The sequence below is a fragment of the Protomyctophum parallelum genome (assembly GCF_964188405.1).
Source record: "Protomyctophum parallelum genome assembly, chromosome: 9".
NCBI classification, from domain to species: Eukaryota; Metazoa; Chordata; class Actinopteri; order Myctophiformes; family Myctophidae; genus Protomyctophum; species Protomyctophum parallelum.
The window spans coordinates 53,127,478-53,149,923 of NC_139706.1; the positions used below are offsets into that span (position 1 = coordinate 53,127,478).

The 22,446-nt window shown below is 40.5% G+C and overlaps 1 pseudogene across 1 annotated transcript in view; it reads left to right on the forward strand.

Annotated features, from left to right (window-relative positions):
- The window catches only part of LOC310863930 (H(+)/Cl(-) exchange transporter 4-like), a 35,774-nt pseudogene that overhangs the window by 2,913 nt on the left and 10,415 nt on the right, over positions 1-22,446 (forward strand). Inside the window, exons 6-10 of the transcript XR_014571061.1 lie at positions 5,675-5,797; positions 7,388-7,594; positions 9,312-9,392; positions 21,729-21,851; positions 21,942-22,061. The product of XR_014571061.1 is annotated as a H(+)/Cl(-) exchange transporter 4-like (transcript). The remainder of the gene's footprint in view (positions 1-5,674; positions 5,798-7,387; positions 7,595-9,311; positions 9,393-21,728; positions 21,852-21,941; positions 22,062-22,446) is intronic.

A 22,446-nucleotide genomic window follows, 5' to 3' on the forward strand; every position in this document is an offset into this window, starting at 1 on the left:
TAGCGCCCCTCAAACCTAAATATTGATGGGATATTTGGTGTGTGTGCCAGCCTTCCAGGAATTGATGACCTTTTCCCTAAGCTCCTTGCACAGAGAGCCTTTTCAGCCCTTGAAAAACAAAGGTCCATTTGACTCGTGGCAAACGGAAGATCTATTTACATTTCTCTCCTCTGTTTAAGAGTTTAATTAAATTCAACGTTTCTATCAGATAAATGGAAAAGATGATGAAATCTGTGTCGTTTTCAGAATACCATGGATTGAGATTTAGTTCAAGGAGCAAGCTGGGTGGCTCCTTTCAATGATTGTTGGATGAAGGTTAAAAAAAAGTTGTTCCAAGCCCACAGCACTTGGAGTACATCAACGTTTTAGGTTTATGGCAAACAAGGCCTCCCCAGGCTCCGTTCAGCTTGCTTGGATAATACTACTTCCGATAGACTGGAAATGTGGCTTTTCAAAATAAGAACTCTAGCGCTGTAAGTGTTAATACAACTTGAATCTGACCTCGCAAGTGGAAAAGTAATGTTTACATTGACAGATGATTGCCTGGACTAATGGTGGATGACTATGAGTCATCACACACTCACTTCACAGCTGTCTAAAGAGTATACTTTTTTTCTTTAAGATGGCGTCGGCTCCTGAGTGGAGCCATCTGGTGGTGGTACATTTTATTCAACCAAATCAACTAACAGACTAATAATCTCATGACATTTAGTCGACTCGACACACAAACATTTCAGGTGACAAAAAAGTGCAAAAAGTGACATTTTGTGAGCTTGTAGATCTGCTGTTTTCACTAGTTTGGGTACCAGGCAAACAATGACTTTCTCTTTTGCGACTTGAGCTAAAACGCTTTCGGAATGCATATTTATAAAAGTCATTCATCCTGACAGGTTACATGATTTATCCCCCCTCCCCAATGCAACACAGTGATGGTATTTTGCACGCACACAGACAAGTGCTTGACTTAACCCATTCTGACCGGCCACCCATTTTGGTGTTAGCATCATGTTATGCTTTATCTATTGAAAAATAGCAGACCTACAAGCTCATATTGCGCCACCGAGTGGCGCGATATGAGCTTGTAGGTCTGCTATTTTTGAAAAATCAAAGAACGACTGACATTTTTTTAATCTGATCTCAGGTCAGAATGGGTTTAATCAGACCAGTGTGTGTCCAGTGGAAACCTTGTATGAATCTGATCTCAGGTCAGAATGGGTTAAACATGGACAACGAGTCTTGCTCAAATGTAGAAATGAGATGGCATAGTTGTCTGAATGTAGAACTCGAGATATTTTTTTTTATTTAGTTTGCAGCATTGCCCATCCCTACTCTCTTAACCCATTCTGAACGGGAACCCATTTTGGTGTCAGCATCACGTTATGCTTTAGCTATTTAAAAATAGCAGATCTACAAGCTCATATCGCGCCACCGAGTGGCGCGATACGAGCTTGTAGGTCTGCTATTTTTGAAAAATCGAAGAACGACTGACATTTTTTAGAATCTGATCTCAGGTCAGAATGGGTTCGTCAGACCCAGTGTTTGTCCGGCGGAAACCTCGTATGAATCTGATCTCAGGTCAGAATGGGTTAACTCTCAACCTCCCCCCAGGCCCCCATGATGGAGCTGACAGCACACCAGAGCAGCGTGGGTAATGTGCTGCAAGCAGGGAACAGCTGATGGCCCAGGGCAACCTCACAGAGGAGGAGGGAGAGGCATGGACCGACAGGCCAGGTACACGCACACACACACACACACACACACACACACACACACACGCACGCACACACACACACAGAGCGTCAAGTGGCTGCTGGCTGATCTGCTGTTTGTGCTCCGAAAACAGCTGATCTGCACCAGGTTTCAAAATGAACCCCAAAAACATGGTAATTGTGCTTACCAATGCTTACCAATGTCTCTGTGAGCTTGCTGGCTGCAGTGTAGCTTGTTCGTTAGCTGTCACTCGTTCATTAATTTGTTTCACCTGTGTACTCTCAGAAGCGCATTGAAGTGAAGTGGGCATAGTGTGTGTGTCACTGTGTTAGTCTCTTCTGCCGTCATGCAGGACTTTCAAATTATTGTAAACACAACATGAACATAGTACTCTTATTATGCATATCGCATTCTCGCCAAGATATATTTCTGAGTAAATAAATAAATAATACTAATGATAAAAAAGAAATAAACAAATGGTTCAAGCCCATAAATTAATATTCAAGTGCCAAACCTAACGAGCGAACAGCCCGTGTGTGTGTGTGTGTGTGTGTGTGTGTGTGCGTGTGCGTGTGTGTGTGCGTGTGTGTGTGCTTGTCTATGCCTCAGAATATTTTGATAGTACTTTGGAATGTATCAGTGTCACTTGCACTATACTTGCCGTGTTCTTGTTCAGTCTACAGTACACCAAGTCGCTTCAACAAATATAGCAAATCTACAAGCTCACAACGCGTCAGAATTTGTTATTTTTGGTGATTGTTCCTCCCAAAATAGTGACTGTTTACTGCTGTAGGCCTAGTTTATGACTTTCAGCACCAGAGACAGCTCCCCCATGGCTGTGGGACTAGTTTATGACTTTCAGCACCAGAGACAGATCCCCCATGGCTGTGGGACTAGTTTATGACTTTCAGCACCAGAGACAGCTCCCCCATGGCTGTGGGACTAGTTTATGACTTTCAGCACCAGAGACAGATCCCCCATGGCTGTGGGACTACTAGATTATGCAGACTGTGAGACTAGTTTATGACTTTCAGCACCAGAGACAGATCCCCCATGGCTGTGGGACTACTAGATTATGCAGACTGTGAGACTAGTTTATGACTTCAGGACCACAGACAGCTCCCCTCACTGCTGTGGCATTAGGCTCTATTTGTAAATAACTCTTCATACTTATCCGGGCCTCTTCCGACTTCCTTCACAGGCCAGATTAACCCTTTGTGGTGCCCGGTATTACGACCAGGGCTTGGCGCTTAGCATTTTTCCAAGTAGCACGTGTGCGACTAAGTTGAAAAATCTAGTAGCACACAAATTATTTTAGGAGCACGATGAAAAGTTATCAAATAATGTGTTTTTGAGGGGCGCTAGCCCCTCATATGTATACCGGTATACCTAGCTTTAGTCCCCACACATCTCATGATTTGCCATTGACGATAAACTAAATATGACGTAAATTAAACATCAAAACATTAAATGCCATTGACATTGAAAGGAAAATGTCATATGTACATAATATGCAAACCAGCTATTAAACCAATCACAGCTAGGTATTCTGATGTACGAGATGATTCATGATGATGTATGATGATAAAGAGTGTCCCTCACTTCACCCAGGTGTGATTTTTATTAAGTGGTGCAAACCACTTCTACATCCAGCTTACAATGCCCGGTACGTGTTTGTGTGTGTGTCTGTGTGACGTGTTTGTGTGTGTGTCTGTGTGAGCATGGAACGAGAGGAGTATGTGACATGGCTGCCACCTGCTGGACGCACGGGAGTTGCACCACTTGGTTCACACTGGTGTGATTTTTCTTTAATAAAGTGATATGAGGTAGGGACGGGCAATATGGCAAAATATTATATCACAATATCTTTTCAGCAATTATCAAAATATTGATATTCATCAGGATATAATTTTTATGTTTATTTTTATACAATCTATATAACCAATTTGTTTTTATGCTGATAGACTTTTTTTTAATGCAGATAGATAGATAGATAGATAGATAGATAGATAGATAGATTAATTTAATTAAATTATTATCTATAGCTATCTATCTATGTTGCTCATGGATGCATGGATGGATAGACAGACTATCCGTTTTTATCCTGCTGTTCTATCATGTGATATTCGATGCTGGGCAAGATGATCGATTGTGAATTAAATTGTAACATTCTCCTTGGCTTTGACTGCTTCAGACAGAACATCTGACACACAGCTACGGTAGACTATTAATTTACTAAGCTGGTAACTTACTCGGCTGCCTACCGCTGCTCGTTAAGCAGGTTACACAATGGATGGACCACTGATATTTATCCAGCCAGGTCGGTGATTACTAATATCATTCATGCTGTGCAACACATGCTTTTGTAAGCGACGCTAAGGATTGTTTTGACCGATAATAATCCGTCATGTGCGTGCGCACGTGCACTCTTTATTTGTGCGTGCAGCCGTGAACAGTGTTTCTCCCGCATTTGGTTAAAAGTTGGCGTTCGAACTTTACAAATAAGTTTAGTATTAAACGTGTCGGGGACGCTATCATGCTGCGTTCACTCTGACGCTCTAGTCTGTGCTGCCTGCGAGGGAACAACAGACACACACGGCATATGAGCACAGAGTGCTAAAAGGGGGAGGGCCGAGGGCGGTGCGGTAGAAGCAAGGGGAACAGATCTTCAAGCTAAAATGCATCGAGCCTCGACACGTTGTTAGCTTGTAGATCTGCTCTTTTTGGCGAACGACACCGCCGTACTACAAATATAAATGTAGGTATAGAACTGAACCAGCTCAGTGGCCTTGTGGTTAGAGTGTCCGTCCTGAGACTGGGAGGTCGGGGTTTAATCCCCGGCCGGGTCATACCAAAGACTCTAAAAATGGGACCCAGTGCCTCCCTGCTTGACACTCAAGGGTCTGATTGGGGGGGGTTAGTCCCTGCTTGACACTCAAGGGTCTGATTGGGGGGGGTTAGTCCCTGCTTGACACTCAAGGGTTGGATTGGGGGGTCAGTCCCTGCTTGACACTCAAGGGTTGGATTGGGGGGTCAGTCCCTGCTTGACGCTCAGCATCAAGGGTTGGATTGGGGGGTCAGTCCCTGCTTGACACTCAGCATCAAGGGTTGGATTGGGGGGTCAGTCCCTGCTTGACGCTCAGCATCAAGGGTTGGATTGGGGGGGGTTAGTCCCTGCGACATACTAGCGTTATGTCCAGAAGGTAAGCAAGAACACCATATACCAACTGTGTGTGTGTGTGTGTGTGTGTGTGTGTGTGTGTGTGTGTGTGTGTGTGTGTGTGTGTGTGTGTGTGTGTGTGTGTGTGTGTGTGTGTGTGTGTGTGTGTGTGTGTGTGTGTGTGTGTGTGAGACTGTGTGTGTGTGTGTGTGTGTGTGTGTGTGTGTGTCTGGCGTGACATGTAGGGCAGGCTACCACGATGACTCAGCTGGCTGCTACCAGCCACCTCCACAGTGGAGGTGCTGAGTCAGTCGTAAGTGGTAACTAAGTGGTGGTTTGTTCAAAACCTACAATCCACTAAATGATCACTCCCGTTCAGAACGGCAATGCTGAGTGCAGAAAACCCAGCTCGCAGCAACACAGTCAGCAGCATTCTGTACCCACATGTTTGGGAGTTTAAGCCATTTTGGGGCGGGAACCCCTTTTGGCATTATGTGATGCTTTAGCTATTGAAAAAAATAGCAGATCTACAAGCTTGTAGTTCCGCTATTTTTTAAAAGTCTTGAAAACGTGGAACAAATCTTTGAATATATATTCTTTCAGGGCGAATGTTTTTAACTCAAATCTTTGCTTCTGGTGGGGGGGGGGGGGTCCCTGGAACTACATGTTTTCAGATGGGGGGTCATAACCATAACCCCCCCCTGGTGGGGGGGGGGGGGTCCCTGGAACTACATGTTTTCAGATGGGGCGTCATAACCATAACCATAACCACATCATTCTGTATTCTGTATCTTCCTCCTCCAGGGAGCCGGGTCGTACCTCCTCAACTACTTCCTGTACATCCTGTGGGCTCTGCTGTTCTCCTTCCTGGCCGTGTCCTTAGTGAGAGTGTTCGCTCCGTACGCCTGTGGCTCCGGGATCCCTGAGGTGAGCAGAGGTCCAGACGGGTCACTGGTGGACTGGGTTTCTGAACCGCCCACAGCCCTCCTATGAGACACAGACTGGTTTCTGAACTGCCCACAGCCCTCCTATGAGACACAGACTGGTTTCTGAACTGCCCACAGCCCTCCTATGAGACACAGACTGGTTTCTGACCTGTCCACAGCCCTCCTATGAGACACAGGCTGGTTTCTGAACTGCCCACAGCCCTCCTATGAGACACAGACTGGTTTCTGAACTGCCCACAGCCCTCCTATGAGACACAGACTGGTTTCTGAACTGCCCACAGCCCTCCTATGAGACACAGACTGGTTTCTGACCTGTCCACAGCCCTCCTATGAGACACAGACTGGTTTCTGACCTGCCCACAGCCCTCCTATGAGACACAGACTGGTTTCTGACCTGCCCACAGCCCTCCTATGAGACACAGACTGGTTTCTGACCTGCCCACAGCCCTCCTATGAGACCCAGACTGGTTTCTGAACTGCCCACAGCCCTCCTATGAGACACAGACTGGTTTCTGAACTGCCCACAGCCCTCCTATGAGACACAGACTGGTTTCTGACCTGCCCACAGCCCTCCTATGAGACACAGACTGGTTTCTGAACTGCCCACAGCCCTCCTATGAGACACAGACTGGTTTCTGACCTGCCCACAGCCCTCCTATGAGACACAGAGTGGTTTCTGAACTGCCCACAGCCCTCCTATGAGACACAGACTGGTTTCTTGGTCTTCAACCAGCCAAAATTCTCACATGTCTCCCCCCTGCTCCGCTCCCTCCACTGGCTCCCGGTCCCTGCCCGCACAGAATACAAAACTCTGATGCTGGCATTCAAAGCAACCAAAGGTATGGCTCCCCCATATCTTACAAGTATGATTGAACCCTACAAACCCTCCCGCGCACTCAGATCAGCCAACGCAGGGAAACTGGAAGTACCATCACTAAAAACGCCGGGACAACGCTCCACACGTCCCAAACTCTTCTCCCTTCTGGCTCCAAAACTGTGGAATGCACTTCCCATTGCAGTCAGAACTGCAGCATCACTCCCAATCTTCCGCCGTAGCCTGAAAACCCACCTTTTCAGACTCCATCATGGCCCATAGCACTTACCCTAACCCCTTAGATAGCATTTCTGTTGGCTTAGATAGCATTTGACACAGACTTATAGCATGTTATGTAGACAGCACTATAATTGTATTGTATATAGTCATAGCACGCCATAGTACATATGTATAGCATAGTAGTGAATATGTATAGTTTATTATGTATAGTGTATGTATAGTTTCATCATATAGATATTCCACTGTTCCTTCTTAGCTTACGCATGTTTCATGATAAATGCTTTTATGTGATGTATTCCCATGCTTTTGTTCTTGCTTAAATGTAAGTCGCTCTGGATTAAGAGCGTCTGCTAAATGCCTAAATTGTAAATTGTAAATTGTAAATTTCTGAACTGCCCACAGCCCTCCTATGAGACAGACTGGTTTCTGAACTGCCCACTGTCAGTCAGCCAGTCAGCCAGTTGAACCTGACTGTCATTACCGAGACGTATTAATCTTCTATGTTCTGCCACACAGATCAAGACCATCCTCTCTGGGTTCATCATTCGGGGCTACCTGGGGAAGTGGACACTGCTGATCAAGACGGTCACCCTGGTCCTGGCGGTGTCGTCGGGCCTCAGCCTGGGGAAGGAGGGGCCTCTGGTCCACGTGGCGTGCTGCTGTGGGAACCTGTTCTGTAGCCTGTTCTCCAAGTACAGCAAAAACGAAGGGAAGAGGAGAGAGGTGGGTTTAGTGGATCCCTTGTCCACTAGTCCCTCCTTAGTGGAGCCCTTGTCCACTAGTCCCTCCCTAACATCTTACGCCAGGGCTCCACTGGGCGCGTCTGCGTCGCTTCTGTGTCGCATCAGCGTCAGCGTCGGGAATGTTCCCTTTTAATCAATGGAGGGTGGCTCCACTGCCCGCATTGCGTTGCGTTGTGCTGCGTTCGGTGACTAAAAAATTGCCCCGGTTCGTTTTTTGACGCACGCACGCGTCCAGTCATGTATAAAAGAATGTTGCTGACGCGCAGTTTTCAAAAGCCCGCAGTGGAGCACCTCTAGCGTGACGTTGACGTTGTCATGACGCGAGCAGGACGCGACGGAGACGCAGCGCGCCCAGTGGAGCCCTGGCGTTAGCCTTGTTTGTATTTGTTGACAAAATTGTCAATATATTTAGCCTTAGTTTTAGTCATCATACAATTTAGGCATTTAGCAGAGACTCTTAATCCAGAGCGATTTACATTAATGATGGGGAATACAAGCTAATAAAAACTGCAGGCTTTCTAGTCCTGGAAAGTTGCAATGCGAAAATGGAAGCCATCGTTCTCACGATAATGAAAATCTAAACATTTTTGTAAACAAATCTTTAAAAAAAAAGAATCTGCCTAATGATGATGTCACTGGAAGACGGTTTCTAAACTGCCCACAGCCCTCCTATGAGACACCGACGAGTAGAAAGAAATCGTGCCATTTTATCGTGATTATTAGTGAGGACCTGTTATATGAAGATAGGTTGAAAAGTGGTGAAGTGGAACTTTAAGCAAGAACAAAAAAGCATGGGAATCACATAAAAAGCATTTATCATGAAACATGCGTAAGCTAAGAACGTAACAGTGGAATATCTATATAATTAAACTATACATATAAACTATATATGAGCTCAGTTTTGATTCAGCTTTCCTCAGTGAAGAACAGTAGTCAATGTACGTTGACTACGTTTTATGCAAATGTGTAAAATAGGTGTGATGGAAGATGGAGGAATGCACATTATTAATAAAAGTCTACGGGCGAGTTTTGTAACCAAACATGAACGGTGTATGTGTCTCTGACCAGGTCCAATCATTAAGGGTGTATGTTTCTCTGACCAGGTCCAATCATTAAGGGTGTATGTGTCTCTGACCAGGTCCAATCATTAAGGGTGTATGTGTCTCTGACCAGGTCCAATCATTAAGGGTGCATGTTTCTCTGACCAGGTCCAATCATTAAGGGTGTATGTGTCTCTGACCAGGTCCAATCATTAAGGGTGTATGTGTCTCTGACCAGGTCCAATCATTAAGGGTGTATGTGTCTCTGACCAGGTCCAATCATTAAGGGTGCATGTGTCTCTGACCAGGTCCAATCATTAAGGGTGCATGTGTCTCTGACCAGGTCCAATCATTAAGGGTGTATGTGTCTCTGACCAGGTCCAATCATTAAGGGTGTATGTGTCTCTGACCAGGTCCAATCATTAAGGGTGTATGTGTCTCTGACCAGGTCCAATCATTAAGGGTGTATGTGTCTCTGAACAGGTCCAATCATTAAGGGTGTATGTGTCTCTGACCAGGTCCAATCAGAAGCAGCCAAAACGTTAAACCGCTGTATGTGTCTCTGAACAGGTCCTATCATTAAGGGTGCATGTTTCTCTGACCAGGTCCAATCAGAAGCAGCCAAAACGTTAAACCGCTGTATGTGTCTCTGAACAGGTCCTATCAGCAGCAGCGGCCGCTGGGGTGTCGGTGGCGTTCGGAGCTCCTATTGGAGGAGTTCTCTTCAGTCTGGAAGAGGTGGGTTCAAATTAAAACAGTTTGACTGCCCTAAATTATCCCAGTCATTCTTCTCATTTGCCGGAAATTGAACTTTGAAGACCCATTGCATATTATTTCATAATGTGACAATATCATCTCAAATGAAAGAGGAATCTTTCCTCTTTACTCAGATTTTTTCTTTATGTTTGTAGCATGTTGCGTTCTTTAGATACAGGCAGTTTTATACAGCTCGGTTTCACCCTAAACAGGCCTCTCTGAAAATGCTTTGGTATTTCGTTTAATTTGTTTGCAGCACACTTCTATTATGCCCATAACATATTCTATATTATAGTGACAGAGACATACCATATATCAAATGAAAGCTGTAACGCTCTACTTTCACCAGGAACAGAGATAGAATCTCTATCATCTTTAGTTTTCAAGATGTGGCCATTTGAATGAGTCTATCACTTTTCAGTCTACCACTGTTCAGACTCTCGTTTTTGACCAGTCACATTTATATACCCATATCATATTTTTCTAATGATGTGAACATCTCACGGAATATACCAATTGAACGAGGAGCATTTCCTCTTTATCCAGAAAAAAAATTTATGTTTCTAGCATGTTGCATTCTGTAGATAGAGGCAGTTTTATACCTTGCTCAGTTTCACCCCAAACATGCCTCTGTAAAAATGATTTTGGAGTCATTTTCTTTTTTTTGAAGAACACTTCTATTTTGCCCATAACGTATTTTCTACCATAGTGACAGAGACATACCATATATCAAATGAAAGCTGTAACGCTCTACTTTCACCAGGAACAGAGATAGAATCTCTATCATCTTTAGTTTTCAAGATGTGGCCATTTGAATGAGTCTATCACTTTTCAGTCTACCACTGTTCAGACTCTCGTTTTTGACCCGTCACATTTATATACCCATATCATATTTTTCTAATGATGTGAACATCTCACGGAATATACCAATTGAACGAGGAGCATTTCCTCTTTATCCAGAATTTTTTTTTATGTTTCTAGCATGTTGCATTCTGTAGATAGAGGCAGTTTTATACCTTGCTCAGTTTCACCCCAAACATGCCTCTGTAAAAATTATTTTGGAGTCATTTTCTTTTTTTTGAAGAACACTTATATTTTGCCCATAAGGTATTTTCTATCATAGTGACAGAGACATACCATATATCAAATGAAAGCTGTAACGCTCTACTTTCACCAGGAACAGAGATAGAATCTCTATCATCTTTAGTTTTCAAGATGTGGCCATTTGAATGAGTCTATCACTTTTCAGTCTACCACTGTTCAGACTCTCGTTTTTGACCAGTCACATTTATATACCCATATTATATTTTTCTAATGATGTGAACATCTCACGGAATATACCAATTGAACGAGGAGCATTTCCTCTTTATCCAGAAAAAAAATTTATGTTTCTAGCATGTTGCATTCTGTAGATAGAGGCAGTTTTATACCTTGCTCAGTTTCACCCCAAACATGCTCTTCAAAAATGCTCTGTAAAAATGATTTTGGAGTAATTTTCTTTTTTTTGAAGAACACTTCTATTTTGCCCATAACGTATTTTCTATCATAGTGACAGAGACATACCATATATCAAATGAAAGCTGTAACGCTCTACTTTCACCAGGAACAGAGATAGAATCTCTATCATCTTTAGTTTTCAAGATGTGGCCATTTGAATGAGTCTATCACTTTTCAGTCTACCACTGTTCAGACTCTCGTTTTTGACCAGTCACATTTATATACCCATATCATATTTTTCTAATGATGTGAACATCTCACGGAATATACCAATTGAACGAGGAGCATTTCCTCTTTATCCAGAAAAAAAATTTATGTTTCTAGCATGTTGCATTCTGTAGATAGAGGCAGTTTTATACCTTGCTCAGTTTCACCCCAAACATGCCTCTGTAAAAATGATTTTGGAGTCATTTTCTTTTTTTTGAAGAACACTTCTATTTTGCCCATAACGTATTTTCTACCATAGTGACAGAGACATACCATATATCAAATGAAAGCTGTAACGCTCTACTTTCACCAGGAACAGAGATAGAATCTCTATCATCTTTAGTTTTCAAGATGTGGCCATTTGAATGAGTCTATCACTTTTCAGTCTACCACTGTTCAGACTCTCGTTTTTGACCCGTCACATTTATATACCCATATCATATTTTTCTAATGATGTGAACATCTCACGGAATATACCAATTGAACGAGGAGCATTTCCTCTTTATCCAGAATTTTTTTTTATGTTTCTAGCATGTTGCATTCTGTAGATAGAGGCAGTTTTATACCTTGCTCAGTTTCACCCCAAACATGCCTCTGTAAAAATTATTTTGGAGTCATTTTCTTTTTTTTGAAGAACACTTATATTTTGCCCATAAGGTATTTTCTATCATAGTGACAGAGACATACCATATATCAAATGAAAGCTGTAACGCTCTACTTTCACCAGGAACAGAGATAGAATCTCTATCATCTTTAGTTTTCAAGATGTGGCCATTTGAATGAGTCTATCACTTTTCAGTCTACCACTGTTCAGACTCTCGTTTTTGACCAGTCACATTTATATACCCATATTATATTTTTCTAATGATGTGAACATCTCACGGAATATACCAATTGAACGAGGAGCATTTCCTCTTTATCCAGAAAAAAAATTTATGTTTCTAGCATGTTGCATTCTGTAGATAGAGGCAGTTTTATACCTTGCTCAGTTTCACCCCAAACATGCTCTTCAAAAATGCTCTGTAAAAATGATTTTGGAGTAATTTTCTTTTTTTTGAAGAACACTTCTATTTTGCCCATAACGTATTTTCTATCATAGTGACAGAGACATACCATATATCAAATGAAAGCTGTAACGCTCTACTTTCACCAGGAACAGAGATAGAATCTCTATCATCTTTAGTTTTCAAGATGTGGCCATTTGAATGAGTCTATCACTTTTCAGTCTACCACTGTTCAGACTCTCGTTTTTGACCAGTCACATTTATATACCCATATCATATTTTTCTAATGATGTGAACATCTCACGGAATATACCAATTGAACGAGGAGCATTTCCTCTTTATCCAGAAAAAGAAAATTACGTTTCTAGCATGTTGCATTCTGTAGATAGAGGCAGTTTTATACCTTGCTCAGTTTCACCCCAAACATGCCTCTGTAAAAATGATTTTGGAGTAATTTTCTTTTTTTTGAAGAACACTTCTATTTTGCCCATAACGTATTTTCTATCATAGTGACAGAGACATACCATATATCAAATGAAAGCTGTAACGCTCTACTTTCACCAGGAACAGAGATAGAATCTCTATCATCTTTAGTTTTCAAGATGTGGCCATTTGAATGAGTCTATCACTTTTCAGTCTACCACTGTTCAGACTCTCGTTTTTGACCAGTCACATTTATATACCCATATCATATTTTTCTAATGATGTGAACATCTCACGGAATATACCAATTGAACGAGGAGCATTTCCTCTTTATCCAGAAAAAAAATTTATGTTTCTAGCATGTTGCATTCTGTAGATAGAGGCAGTTTTATACCTTGCTCAGTTTCACCCCAAACATGCCTCTGTAAAAATGATTTTGGAGTCATTTTCTTTTTTTTGAAGAACACTTCTATTTTGCCCATAACGTATTTTCTACCATAGTGACAGAGACATACCATATATCAAATGAAAGCTGTAACGCTCTACTTTCACCAGGAACAGAGATAGAATCTCTATCATCTTTAGTTTTCAAGATGTGGCCATTTGAATGAGTCTATCACTTTTCAGTCTACCACTGTTCAGACTCTCGTTTTTGACCCGTCACATTTATATACCCATATCATATTTTTCTAATGATGTGAACATCTCACGGAATATACCAATTGAACGAGGAGCATTTCCTCTTTATCCAGAATTTTTTTTTATGTTTCTAGCATGTTGCATTCTGTAGATAGAGGCAGTTTTATACCTTGCTCAGTTTCACCCCAAACATGCCTCTGTAAAAATTATTTTGGAGTCATTTTCTTTTTTTTGAAGAACACTTATATTTTGCCCATAAGGTATTTTCTATCATAGTGACAGAGACATACCATATATCAAATGAAAGCTGTAACGCTCTACTTTCACCAGGAACAGAGATAGAATCTCTATCATCTTTAGTTTTCAAGATGTGGCCATTTGAATGAGTCTATCACTTTTCAGTCTACCACTGTTCAGACTCTCGTTTTTGACCAGTCACATTTATATACCCATATTATATTTTTCTAATGATGTGAACATCTCACGGAATATACCAATTGAACGAGGAGCATTTCCTCTTTATCCAGAAAAAAAATTTATGTTTCTAGCATGTTGCATTCTGTAGATAGAGGCAGTTTTATACCTTGCTCAGTTTCACCCCAAACATGCTCTTCAAAAATGCTCTGTAAAAATGATTTTGGAGTAATTTTCTTTTTTTTGAAGAACACTTCTATTTTGCCCATAACGTATTTTCTATCATAGTGACAGAGACATACCATATATCAAATGAAAGCTGTAACGCTCTACTTTCACCAGGAACAGAGATAGAATCTCTATCATCTTTAGTTTTCAAGATGTGGCCATTTGAATGAGTCTATCACTTTTCAGTCTACCACTGTTCAGACTCTCGTTTTTGACCAGTCACATTTATATACCCATATCATATTTTTCTAATGATGTGAACATCTCACGGAATATACCAATTGAACGAGGAGCATTTCCTCTTTATCCAGAAAAAAAGAATTACGTTTCTAGCATGTTGCATTCTGTAGATAGAGGCAGTTTTATACCTTGCTCAGTTTCACCCCAAACATGCCTCTGTAAAAATGATTTTGGAGTAATTTTCTTTTTTTTGAAGAACACTTCTATTTTGCCCATAACGTATTTTCTATCATAGTGACAGAGACATACCATATATCAAATGAAAGCTGTAACGCTCTACTTTCACCAGGAACAGAGATAGAATCTCTATCATCTTTAGTTTTCAAGATGTGGCCATTTGAATGAGTCTATCACTTTTCAGTCTACCACTGTTCAGACTCTCGTTTTTGACCAGTCACATTTATATACCCATATCATATTTTTCTAATGATGTGAACATCTCACGGAATATACCAATTGAACGAGGAGCATTTCCTCTTTATCCAGAAAAAAAAATTATGTTTCTAGCATGTTGCATTCTGTAGATAGAGGCAGTTTTATACCTTGCTCAGTTTCACCCCAAACATGCTCTTCAAAAATGCTCTGTAAAAATGATTTTGGAGTAATTTTCTTTTTTTTGAAGAACACTTCTATTTTGCCCATAACGTATTTTCTATCATAGTGACAGAGACATACCATATATCAAATGAAAGCTGTAACGCTCTACTTTCACCAGGAACAGAGATAGAATCTCTATCATCTTTAGTTTTCAAGATGTGGCCATTTGAATGAGTCTATCACTTTTCAGTCTACCACTGTTCAGACTCTCGTTTTTGACCAGTCACATTTATATACCCATATCATATTTTTCTAATGATGTGAACATCTCACGGAATATACCAATTGAACGAGGAGCATTTCCTCTTTATCCAGAAAAAAAAATTATGTTTCTAGCATGTTGCATTCTGTAGATAGAGGCAGTTTTATACCTTGCTCAGTTTCACCCCAAACATGCCTCTGTAAAAATGATTTTGGAGTAATTTTCTTTTTTTTGAAGAACACTTCTATTTTGCCCATAAGGTATTTTCTATCATAGTGACAGAGACATACCATATATCAAATGAAAGCTGTAACGCTCTACTTTCACCAGGAACAGAGATAGAATCTCTATCATCTTTAGTTTTCAAGATGTGGCCATTTGAATGAGTCTATCACTTTTCAGTCTACCACTGTTCAGACTCTCGTTTTTGACCAGTCACATTTATATACCCATATCATATTTTTCTAATGATGTGAACATCTCACGGAATATACCAATTAAACGAGGAATATTTCCTCTTTATCCAGAAAAAAAAATTATGTTTCTAGCATGTTGCATTCTGTAGATAGAGGCAGTTTTATACCTTGCTCAGTTTCACCCCAAACATGCCTCTGTAAAAATGATTTTGGAGTAATTTTCTTTTTTTTGAAGAACACTTCTATTTTGCCCATAAGGTATTTTCTATCATAGTGACAGAGACATACCATATATCAAATGAAAGCTGTAACGCTCTACTTTCACCAGGAACAGAGATAGAATCTCTATCATCTTTAGTTTTCAAGATGTGGCCATTTGAATGAGTCTATCACTTTTCAGTCTACCACTGTTCAGACTCTCGTTTTTGACCAGTCACATTTATATACCCATATCATATTTTTCTAATGATGTGAACATCTCACGGAATATACCAATTGAACGAGGAGCATTTCCTCTTTATCCAGAAAAAAAAATTATGTTTCTAGCATGTTGCATTCTGTAGATAGAGGCAGTTTTATACCTTGCTCAGTTTCACCCCAAACATGCCTCTGTAAAAATGATTTTGGAGTAATTTTCTTTTTTTTGAAGAACACTTCTATTTTGCCCATAAGGTATTTTCTATCATAGTGACAGAGACATACCATATATCAAATGAAAGCTGTAACGCTCTACTTTCACCAGGAACAGAGATAGAATCTCTATCATCTTTAGTTTTCAAGATGTGGCCATTTGAATGAGTCTATCACTTTTCAGTCTACCACTGTTCAGACTCTCGTTTTTGACCAGTCACATTTATATACCCATATCATATTTTTCTAATGATGTGAACATCTCACGGAATATACCAATTGAACGAGGAGCATTTCCTCTTTATCCAGAAAAAAAGATTATGTTTCTAGCATGTTGCATTCTGTAGATAGAGGCAGTTTTATACCTTGCTCAGTTTCACCCCAAACATGCCTCTGTAAAAATGATTTTGGAGTAATTTTCTTTTTTTTGAAGAACACTTCTATTTTGCCCATAAGGTATTTTCTATCATAGTGACAGAGACATACCATATATCAAATGAAAGCTGTAACGCTCTACTTTCACCAGGAACAGAGATAGAATCTCTATCATCTTTAGTTTTCAAGATGTGGCCATTTGAATGAGTCTATCACTTTTCAGTCTACCACTGTTCAGACTCTCGTTTTTGACCAGTCACATTTATATACCCATATTATATTTTTCTAATGATGTGAACATCTCACGGAATATACCAATTGAACGAGGAGCATTTCCTCTTTATCCAGAAAAAAATTTTATGTTTCTAGCATGTTGCATTCTGTAGATAGAGGCAGTTTTATACCTTGCTCAGTTTCACCCCAAACATGCCTCTGTAAAAATTATTTTGGAGTCATTTTCTTTTTTTTGAAGAACACTTCTATTTTGCCCATAAGGTATTTTCTATCATAGTGACAGAGACATACCATATATCAAATGAAAGCTGTAACGCTCTACTTTCACCAGGAACAGAGATAGAATCTCTATCATCTTTAGTTTTCAAGATGTGGCCATTTGAATGAGTCTATCACTTTTCAGTCTACCACTGTTCAGACTCTCGTTTTTGACCAGTCACATTTATATACCCATATTATATTTTTCTAATGATGTGAACATCTCACGGAATATACCAATTGAACGAGGAGCATTTCCTCTTTATCCAGAAATTTTTTTTATGTTTCTAGCATGTTGCATTCTGTAGATAGAGGCAGTTTTATACCTTGCTCAGTTTCACCCCAAACATGCCTCTGTAAAAATTATTTTGGAGTCATTTTCTTTTTTTTGAAGAACACTTCTATTTTGCCCATAAGGTATTTTCTATCATAGTGACAGAGACATACCATATATCAAATGAAAGCTGTAACGCTCTACTTTCACCAGGAACAGAGATAGAATCTCTATCATCTTTAGTTTTCAAGATGTGGCCATTTGAATGAGTCTATCACTTTTCAGTCTACCACTGTTCAGACTCTCGTTTTTGACCAGTCACATTTATATACCCATATCATATTTTTCTAATGATGTGAACATCTCACGGAATATACCAATTGAACGAGGAGCATTTCCTCTTTATCCAGAAAAAAAATTTATGTTTCTAGCATGTTGCATTCTGTAGATAGAGGCAGTTTTATACCTTGCTCAGTTTCACCCCAAACATGCCTCTGTAAAAATTATTTTGGAGTCATTTTCTTTTTTTTGAAGAACACTTCTATTTTGCCCATAAGGTATTTTCTATCATAGTGACAGAGACATACCATATATCAAATGAAAGCTGTAACGCTCTACTTTCACCAGGAACAGAGATAGAATCTCTATCATCTTTAGTTTTCAAGATGTGGCCATTTGAATGAGTCTATCACTTTTCAGTCTACCACTGTTCAGACTCTCGTTTTTGACCAGTCACATTTATATACCCATATCATATTTTTCTAATGATGTGAACATCTCACGGAATATACCAATTGAACGAGGAGCATTTCCTCTTTATCCAGAAAAAAAATTTATGTTTCTAGCATGTTGCATTCTGTAGATAGAGGCAGTTTTATACCTTGCTCAGTTTCACCCCAAACATGCCTCTGTAAAAATGATTTTGGAGTCATTTTCTTTTTTTTGAAGAACACTTCTATTTTGCCCATAAGGTATTTTCTATCATAGTGACAGAGACATACCATATATCAAATGAAAGCTGTAACGCTCTACTTTCACCAGGAACAGAGATAGAATCTCTATCATCTTTAGTTTTCAAGATGTGGCCATTTGAATGAGTCTATCACTTTTCAGTCTACCACTGTTCAGACTCTCGTTTTTGACCAGTCACATTTATATACCCATATCATATTTTTCTAATGATGTGAACATCTCACGGAATATACCAATTGAACGAGGAGCATTTCCTCTTTATCCAGAAAAAAAAATTATGTTTCTAGCATGTTGCATTCTGTAGATAGAGGCAGTTTTATACCTTGCTCAGTTTCACCCCAAACATGCCTCTGTAAAAATGATTTTGGAGTAATTTTCTTTTTTTTGAAGAACACTTCTATTTTGCCCATAAGGTATTTTCTATCATAGTGACAGAGACATACCATATATCAAATGAAAGCTGTAACGCTCTACTTTCACCAGGAACAGAGATAGAATCTCTATCATCTTTAGTTTTCAAGATGTGGCCATTTGAATGAGTCTATCACTTTTCAGTCTACCACTGTTCAGACTCTCGTTTTTGACCAGTCACATTTATATACCCATATCATATTTTTCTAATGATGTGAACATCTCACGGAATATACCAATTGAACGAGGAGCATTTCCTCTTTATCCAGAAAAAAAGATTATGTTTCTAGCATGTTGCATTCTGTAGATAGAGGCAGTTTTATACCTTGCTCAGTTTCACCCCAAACATGCCTCTGTAAAAATGATTTTGGAGTAATTTTCTTTTTTTTGAAGAACACTTCTATTTTGCCCATAAGGTATTTTCTATCATAGTGACAGAGACATACCATATATCAAATGAAAGCTGTAACGCTCTACTTTCACCAGGAACAGAGATAGAATCTCTATCATCTTTAGTTTTCAAGATGTGGCCATTTGAATGAGTCTATCACTTTTCAGTCTACCACTGTTCAGACTCTCGTTTTTGACCAGTCACATTTATATACCCATATTATATTTTTCTAATGATGTGAACATCTCACGGAATATACCAATTGAACGAGGAGCATTTCCTCTTTATCCAGAAAAAAATTTTATGTTTCTAGCATGTTGCATTCTGTAGATAGAGGCAGTTTTATACCTTGCTCAGTTTCACCCCAAACATGCCTCTGTAAAAATTATTTTGGAGTCATTTTCTTTTTTTTGAAGAACACTTCTATTTTGCCCATAAGGTATTTTCTATCATAGTGACAGAGACATACCATATATCAAATGAAAGCTGTAACGCTCTACTTTCACCAGGAACAGAGATAGAATCTCTATCATCTTTAGTTTTCAAGATGTGGCCATTTGAATGAGTCTATCACTTTTCAGTCTACCACTGTTCAGACTCTCGTTTTTGACCAGTCACATTTATATACCCATATCATATTTTTCTAATGATGTGAACATCTCACGGAATATACCAATTGAACGAGGAGCATTTCCTCTTTATCCAGAAAAAAAAATTATGTTTCTAGCATGTGAAGTCTGAACAGTGGTAGACTGAAAAGTGATAGACTCATTCAAATGGCCACATCTTGAAAACTAAAGATGATAGAGATTCTATCTCTGTTCCTGGTGAAAGTAGAGCGTTACAGCTTTCATTTGATATATGGTATGTCTCTGTCACTATGATAGAAAATACCTTATGGGCAAAATAGAAGTGTTCTTCAAAAAAAAGAAAATGACTCCAAAATCCACACAGAAAACATTTAGGCAAACATAACGAACGTGTAGTCCCATGAACAACCACTAGATGGCAATGATGCTCTTATGCTGGCAATTCTGATGAATGAAGTCACATGTGATGTGTAAAAGCTTTAGAAATACAGCAAAACAAATGTATTTTCTCTTACCCTTGCCTTTGCCTTTGGCTTTTCCAGGCCTTGCTGGACTGGATCTGGGGGGTGAGGGTTGAGGCTGGCTGATCTCAGCACCTAGAAACATCAAATAAATAGATATATTTATTTATATGATGTGCAAAAAAAATACATTTACACAGTACGCCAACTTGAATGTAACAAGTCTCACCAATTACAACAGGCCTAATGTATTTAGAATAATACAAGTAAATAATACAAGTAAAATAAATAATCTTACCTCCAGACACAACACCTGCACCAGCGTCGTCCTAAATGCAAAAATATGATTTATTGACGTATAATCACACACACACACACACACACAACCGCAAAATAAGCTTTATTGACATATAATCGTTCAACATGCGTGTATAGAAACATACTCATTCAATGATTAGCTTTATCACACACACACACACTCCCGTTCTCTCTGTGTGGCGGTGGCGAGCGACACGACTTTACGATGATCCTCGTTCCACTGCGTCGTGGTTCCCTCGCTCGAGCAGTTTTGGTTTGGGGGCCGCTAACCCCCAAACGGTGAGAGATCTACCCATTATCACAAATTCCACACGCACTCCAGAGGGCCACTATAGTTCCACACTCACTCCAGAGGGCCACTATAGTTCCACACTCACTCCAGAGGGCCACTATAGTTCCACGCTCACTCCAGAGGGCCACTATAGTTCCACACTCACTCCAGAGGGCCACTATAGTTCCACACTCACTCCAGAGGGCCACTATAGTTCCACACTCACTCCAGAGGGCCACTATAGTTCCACGCTCACTCCAGAGGGCCACTATAGTTCCACACTCACTCCAGAGGGCCACTATAGTTCCACACTCACTCCAGAGGGCCACTATAGTTCCACACTCACTGTAAATATAGAATGAGTTTATCAAATAACATTTCTTGGAGTGATACTAGACCACAAAATCAGCTGGAAACCCCATATTTCATATGTACGAGCTAAGATGGCAAGAATTGTCTCTATACTGGGGAAATCAAAACTAATTCTAAATCAAGGGGCACTGTACATTCCGTATTATTCCAGGTTTTACCATATCTTAATTATTGTGTGGAGATCTGGGGTAATACCTATAAAAGTAACTTAAAACATTGGTCATATTACAAAAGAGAGCAATAAGGATTGTGAAAAATGTCACATCACGGCCACTATAGTTCCACGCTCACTCCAGAGGGCCACTATAGTTCCACGCTCACTCCAGAGGGCCACTATAGTTCCACACTCACTCCAGAGGGCCACTATAGTTCCACACTCACTCCGAAGGGCCACTATAGTTCCACACTCACTCCGGAGGGCCACTATAGTTCCACACTCACTCCGGAGGGCCACATTGCATATTACTTTCATAGCAAATCCTGAAAAGTTACATTTTAATTTAATTTCAAATGCCTTCAATTATAGTTACTCTATGAACTAAATATACATACATCGGACATAAAAAAAGGTCAATAACAATTTTATACTATTCATTAAGCTACTAATTTAGACTGAAGTAATTAAACTCTGATATTAACCTGAGGGCCACACAGAGCATATCAACAGTGGGACTACTTACTTAGTAGTTGTCCATCCTCTTAACAGTTTGACGGCCACATTTTCACGGATCTAAAGCACAAATTATTTCCGCGTATGCTGCAAAGGTAATAAAACAATCTTGCCAGCGTAGAATATTTGATTAAAATGTGGGTAAAGCGTTTTATGGAGTCAAACTGTGAAGATGAATATCCTTAAATAAAGATTATTATTAAACCCTGTCTTTTCCTCCTCAGGTGAGCTACTACTTCCCTCTGAAGACGTTGTGGCGGTCCTTCTTCGCCGCCCTGGTGGCGGCGTTCACCCTGCGCTCCATCAACCCGTCTGGTGCTGTTCTACGTGGAGTACCACACGCCCTGGTAGGAATAATAACGGTTCCATTTGTACCCTCTCAGAGTTAAATTAACATTGACTTTACATGGTTACATTGTTCTGTCCAATATAAACAGGTACATGGCAGAGCTGGTTCCGTTCATCCTGCTGGGCGTGTTCGGCGGGCTGTGGGGGACCCTCTTCATCCGCGCCAACATCGCCTGGTGCCGACGGCGCAAGACCACCCAGCTGGGCAGGTAGGAACCTCTAAGACCACCTCTAAGACCACCTCTAAGACCACCTCTAAACCCACCTCTAAGACCGCCTCTAAGACCGCCTCTAAGACCGCCTCTAAGACCGCCTCTAAGACCGCCTCTAAGACCACCTCTAAGACCACCCAGCTGGGCAGGTAGGAACCTCTAAGACCGCCTCTAAGACCACCTCTAAACCCACCTCTAAGACCACCTCTAAGACCACCTCTAAGACCGCCTCTAAGACCACCTCTAAGACCACCTCTAAACCCACCTCTAAGACCACCTCTAAGACCACCTCTAAGACCACCCAGCTGGGCAGGTAACCACCGTTAACCTGTTCAAAACAGGAACCCCTTTTGGTGTTCCAAGCATTATGTTATACTTTAAC